The sequence below is a fragment of the Alligator mississippiensis genome, chromosome 16 (assembly GCF_030867095.1).
Source record: "Alligator mississippiensis isolate rAllMis1 chromosome 16, rAllMis1, whole genome shotgun sequence".
Lineage (NCBI taxonomy): Eukaryota > Metazoa > Chordata > Crocodylia > Alligatoridae > Alligator > Alligator mississippiensis.
The window spans coordinates 24,310,860-24,316,859 of NC_081839.1; the positions used below are offsets into that span (position 1 = coordinate 24,310,860).

Sequence of the window (6,000 nt, forward strand, 5' to 3'; positions counted from 1 at the left end):
TCCCTGGAGAAAGGTTTGGGTATTGAGGATAGAAGAAGCACTTGCAGGGTAAGGGATGAAGCAAACAAAAGCTTTTTGAACCATATCTTTGGAAGCTCATATTAAAGAGAAAGCACAAGTTGCATGGAATAGAGAGAAGCTGCTTCCTGGACAATGCATCTCTCTTGGGATTGTAGAGTTGCAAATCAAAGCAGGTTTTGGGAGCAAATGCAGCACCTGTGGCTTTTTCAACAGTTTGCATTGAATATTATCTAAATTGTGACTTTATGTCCCAGCAGGGAACATTTTCTTCTCTCTCTGGTGAAATTTCACCATGAAAAAGAGAAACTCTCCTGCTTTACTTTCATCTCCCAGTAAGAACACATTGCACTTTTGTGGGTATCATTCCTCAAAGGATCCCAAAGAACATTATAAATAATTCATTAAAAGAATACAGTTGTAATGTTTAAAAAAATTATTAATCAAAAAATAATTGTTTCTGGTAAAGTGCCCTTTAAATAGAATATGTCTCTTTTTGCAGGCATTTTCAATAGGACAGCACCCAGGAGGTTCCTGCTTTATGCAGAAAATTCACTTTTGCATGTGCAAAACATGTGGACTTATTTTTAACATGTGGACTTATTTTTCCTGCTTCCCTGCTGGTATTTATAAAGGTTATTTCAGCCACTGCTTTTACAGAGAAGACAATGAAATAGCCTGTACACAGAGGATCTGATACTTTTCCACCTATTACATTTCTAAGTGGATTTAGGTGCCCATGTGTAATCATCCTATTCCACCTTGCTTGCATCCTTCAAAAAATGTGAACATGCCTGTTTTTGTAGCACTCCATTACGTTAGTCTTAAGACTAAGTTATGAAAAGCAGTGAGCAGGAGGAAGACTTTTCCACTTGGGCATTAACTGCTTTTCAGGGACTTGAGTAGGATGGAATAACATCACATTTACACACCTAATTCCACTTAAGCACCTAATAGGTGGAATAGGATCTGAGCCAAAATACTGGCATATGGCCCAACTCAAAAAATAGAGAATTACAGGTTATTTTGCACCTTCTTTCAGTTTTCTTACTTGTGTTTATCTTTGATGTTCATTTGATCTCCAATACCACAGTATCCAAGCACCACACAAGCTTCAGTGAATACAGCCTTATGACTCTATGTCAGGTAAGGAAATGCAGTTTTATCATTTTATTGATTGCAATCTGAAGCACAATGATGCAAAATCTCAGCACTGTCCTCTGAGCGCCATAAAACCTCTGTGAAATCCTATTTTATGGGAGTGCAAACTGAGGCAAAGAGCAAAAAGCTGACTTGCCCAAGATCACAGCCAGCAGGCAACCATAAATACAACCCAGGTATCCTGAGCCTTGGTCTGCTGCTTCATTCATTTATGCAGCAGTTTTATCTTAAGGATGTGGGAGAACTTAAGGGAAAAAGGTCATAGTTAGCATGTTGTACTTAGTATGGCTAGTGTCATATGATAACAGAACATCTTTGCCTGGAAACAGCTGGGTCCATCCCCCTGGGAATGAAGTGGATTCATCTCCATCAGCTTTGGAGACAACAGTATCTGGAATGGCACTCCTTACCTTGCTTGCTAAGCAGTAAGAATGAAGAAGGAAGAAAAGGCCACCCTGCTTCTTGCACAGTGAGTGACTCCCCACAGTTTCTGTAGCCGTAGTTTTTTTCAGTGCTTTGGTCCAACAGTTCCTGCATCAGATGGAAGAGAGCCCAAGGCCTTCTTTGGTATTTATATCTCCCTGTGTTAGCTCAGACTGGTTGCCAGCTCATCTATATGCAATGGCACATTACGTCTGTGCTTTGCTTTAAACCTCTGCTTGAAAGGGCTAGGAGTGGCCCCTAAAAGGTTAAACTATAACAGAGGTGTTGATATACCAAAGCTTTAAAGAAGGCTACATGGAATTACCTGGAAAAGTTGATAACACGATCACCACCATCCTGTAAGCCTCTCTCTCCAATAACCCTAATTAATAACAGTGGAAATTGCTTAGCTGTATCAGAATCAATTTTTAACAATAACCTATTATTGTTGTTGTTGTTGTTCTTGTTATTTAGATTTCCATCCTACCCAATCCAGAAAGGCTCCCAGCAGCTTATAATAACTGACAGATAAGAAACAATAGTAGACTCCCCAAACAACAGCCCAGAACTTGAAACCTCTGCCCACTCCAGTCCTGCTAGCTCCCCAGTTTCTTTCTATCTGTCACCCAGAAAAGGAAAGCCTTTGCCCAACGTGGGCTTGGCAGGTTAAAAATAGTCATGTAACTCAATACCTGGCCCTGTTCTGGGAAGGTCTCTGCAAACTGTATGTTTCAGTTCACATGGTCTACCAAGCACTGGGAACATCTTGAGTAGAAATTGGGAACAAGCAAAGGAAAAGCCTTTATCAGAGGATCCTTGCCATGTGTTGCATTAAATCCAAAACCTGCTGAGGGTGGGCTCTAATAGTTTACTTGTTTAAGTGCAGTTGCTGTCACTGCCATACAATGAATATGTGATCAATGGTGTTCATAGTAGCTTCTTTAGTGCTCCTTATTGCTTTAGTCCAAAAAGCTCCCAGTCATTTTAGTGATAACCTTTGGTCCCAGTCGCCTTACCTCCTGTGGTCCTTTGGTCAGGAGCAAAGGCACTGTAACACTTGAGGCCCAACCCTTCCCTGCCTGTTAGGCATGAAAACGGACTTAAGCATCTAAGTATGATCCCATTAGATGATCAAGGACGATCATCCCCCTTTTCTCAGTGGTTTGCTTACTAACTGACTCTGTGACCTTAGGCAAGTCACTTCCTTGCTCTCTGCCTCAGTTTGCACTCCCATAAAACAGGATTTCACAGGGGTGTTGTGGGTCTCAAAGGGCAGTGTTGAGATTTTGCACCTATTGTGGTCACATGTGAACACCTCAGATTGAAAACAGAAGACGGTCCTGTTCACTTACTAACTTGGGAGACTGGAGCTCAGTTCCCTGCCCCACAACAGGTTCCCCATGTAACCTCAGCCTGTGCTTCCATTTCAATCAATAAAATGAGAAAACAGCATTTCCTTACCTCACATAGGGTTGTAAGGCTGTATTCACTGGAGCTCATGTGGTGTTTGGATACTGTGGTATTTGGGGTTATATGAGCTTCTCAGATAAATAGAATTTCTAAAGGCAACGAGGCTGCAGTTCCAGTTGGAAAGGGATGTCCCCTTAAATGTTCATAAGGTGAAAAATACTGATATAATGGATGAAGCACTATTATGAGTCATCCCATTGTCTTACTGGGTCAAACAGTAATAATCCATTTAATAGCACTTATACAGCGTTCTTCATCTTCAAAGCACATAAAGCAATTTGTCACATCTCCCAACACCTCTGTGAGCAAGATGGGTATTAGCTGCATTTAAAAGATAGCTGCATTAGTTTTGGTTGCTTCAGGGATCATGATCATGGGGCCATCCAATCTCAACCAAGGCTGAAGCAGTGGGCATGTTATACAGTTAAGTAATTAATCCAGATATTTTTTATGTCAGACTCATTGCAGAGCGTTGGAGGGAATTTCCACCCATTGGATAGTTATGGTGACTGACAAGTATCTGTTTTAATTGGATAGACTGTCACACCATGCAGTGCGAACAGTAGGGCTGTGGAGGCTTCGGGCAGAGCTTTGGATCCGGAGAAGCTTTGGACGCTTTGGGATCTGAAGCAGCATGTCCAGGTCGAAGCGCTGCCTCGTTCGGCTTCCCGAAGCGCTTTGGAGCCACCTCGGAGATCCAGCCGTAGGGTATAATGGGATAGATTATAGATAGATAATAAAATATCTATAACTTTGTTGGTTTTTTGTCTGATTTGGATGAAATTTTCAGGGGTGGTAGACTCTGCAGAGAGGATGAAGCCTGCCAAGTTTCAAGAAGATCGGTGCAGGAGTTTGGGGGAACGGCACCCCAAATTCTTGAAAGCAAAACTCATGTCACGTCTAGGCGTTACAATGTAGCGGGGTAAAAACTGCAGGGGTGGTAGCTCTTATTGAGGCCACAAAGCCTGCCAAGTTTCAAGAAGATCAGTGCAGGGGTTGAGGGGAACTGCCCCTCAAGCTGCGGACAAGCAAAACTGGTGCCATGGGTGCTGTGGGACTGACTGTCTGTCTTGGGGTGGGGCGGGGAGGGGAGACACTGCTGCAGGCCTGGCTGCTGAGCTGCTGTGTTCCCAGCTACATCAGTCATGATTCACTCAGGGACCAGCTCAATGCACAGGACTTGGCTACTACATAACGACTTAACGAGCAGCAATTAGCACCTACAAAACCAGGCTAAGGAGAGGAAAGACTCAATACAGACAATCAACTGTCCCAGGACAGACACAGCCTTAGCACTAGATTTGCCCGTCAGCAGCTAGGGCTGCAGGGCCCCAGAGCTGCCCTGAGCGATCTCCTCCACAGCTCGCAGGCGTCACATCCCTGCAGCTGTCACCCCCCTGTGGTGTGACACACAGCCATGACATGAGTTTGGCTTTCAAGAATTTGGGGTACAGTTCCCCCCAAACTCCTACACCAATCTTGAAACTAGGCAGGTTTCATGATCTCAGCAGAGGCTACCATTCCTGTAATTTTGTCCAAATCAGACAAAAAACAACAAAGTTATAGGTATTTTATTGATTCCCCGTTATACCCTATGGCCGGATCTCGGAGCTGCTTTGGGCGGATCGAGGCGGAAGCCCAGTCCGGAGCTCCGGATCAGCTTGCGGCTACCCAAAGCAGCCGGATCCAAAGCCAGATCGGATTGCTGCCGACTCGCACAGCCCTAGCAATCAGGGCAATTTAGCCTACTGTTGCAGTTATGACATAATTTTACTTTAACCAAATTTAATGTGAATGTTGCCGCTGGTTTTAAAGAGCATGGCTGAGCCCTTAAAGTGATCTAATTATATTAAGCATTATCCTCAAAATCAAGACATTTAAGAAGGATCCAGAACAATGTGCTTTCTGACTTTTTTGTCTGTGGTGTGTTGCAGGTCTGGTGTAAAAATGAATAGTTTTATACAACTTTTAGAGACTCCCCAAAAGAATTTCAGATGAGGAAGTTTAGGCAAGAATATAATTAACAACTTTGTTTAGTCTGAGCTTAGAAACTTCTTTCTTATTATGCAAAAAAAAGAGGGAAATTGCCATTAAAAGTGGTGAGTGAATTTTGGGTGCTCAACCAGAGATAGCTTAGACGGACCTGTTTTTCAGAACATATGGAAAATTCACTCTCTGAAAAATCAGGCCCATTCAAAGTCCCTTGAGTTGCACATGCAAAATTCCTAGTCACTTTTGACAGTTCAAGCTCCTTTATTGAAATGCCACTGTGAACCTCAAGCACAGGGTGTGAAAATTTCAGAAGCACCTCAATGACCCAGGTACATAACCCCATATTTGAAAAGATGACTCAAGTATTTCAAAGCTGGAGTCCCACTGGTTATTGTTTCCATCTCCTGTGATCCACTATGATTTCTCATTTGCTGAGTCTATACAGTGCATTATATGGGAGATCTTTATGTGGGGGACGTGATACATGGAAAAATAGAAGAAAAAAGGCAACTGAATTATTACTGCTGTGAGGCTACCCAAGGGCATTTCCAAATTCAAGGGGTTTGGGATTTTTCTCTTTTAACATGAAGTCAACATTTTCTGCAGAGAGGAGCCAATTTTTGCCAACCCCTCCCCCCATCTCCCATGAGCAGTTTCAACTTGAACTGCAAAAAAGCAGTTTTGACTTGAATTTTTTTGACCCAGTTTATCAGTTTTGTCAACAGAAAGATTTAATGCTGTTGGTACTTCTTTATCTTTGGAAAAGATGATTTATACAGGAAAAGGCTTCCTTGAGATGTCTCCCATATGTGTTTTAAATACAGTGATAAAGTCAATACTGCAAGGAGCTGTTTATTCATTAACTTCAGTCAGTGTAGCCAGCCTGGCAGTCTCTTGGCAATGATTTCTTTTTGTGCATGTGAGGCAGAGGCTCCC

At 42.7% G+C, this 6,000-nt stretch overlaps 1 protein-coding gene across 8 annotated transcripts in view; it reads right to left on the reverse strand.

The window, feature by feature from the left end:
* Positions 1–1,902, reverse strand: part of KCNJ1 (potassium inwardly rectifying channel subfamily J member 1) — a 48,256-nt gene extending 46,354 nt beyond the window's left edge. For 4 of the 8 annotated variants that reach the window (XM_006257964.4, XM_019490102.2, XM_019490103.2 and 1 more), the window contains exon 1: positions 1,590–1,773. The gene's annotated coding sequence lies outside the window, so the exon portion shown is untranslated. Of the gene's footprint in view, positions 1–1,589 lie in introns of all 8 variants that reach the window. The other 4 variants (XR_002091026.2, XR_002091027.2, XR_009457847.1 and 1 more) reach the window with 2 other exon arrangements.
* Between the last annotated feature and the right edge of the window lie 4,098 nt (positions 1,903–6,000).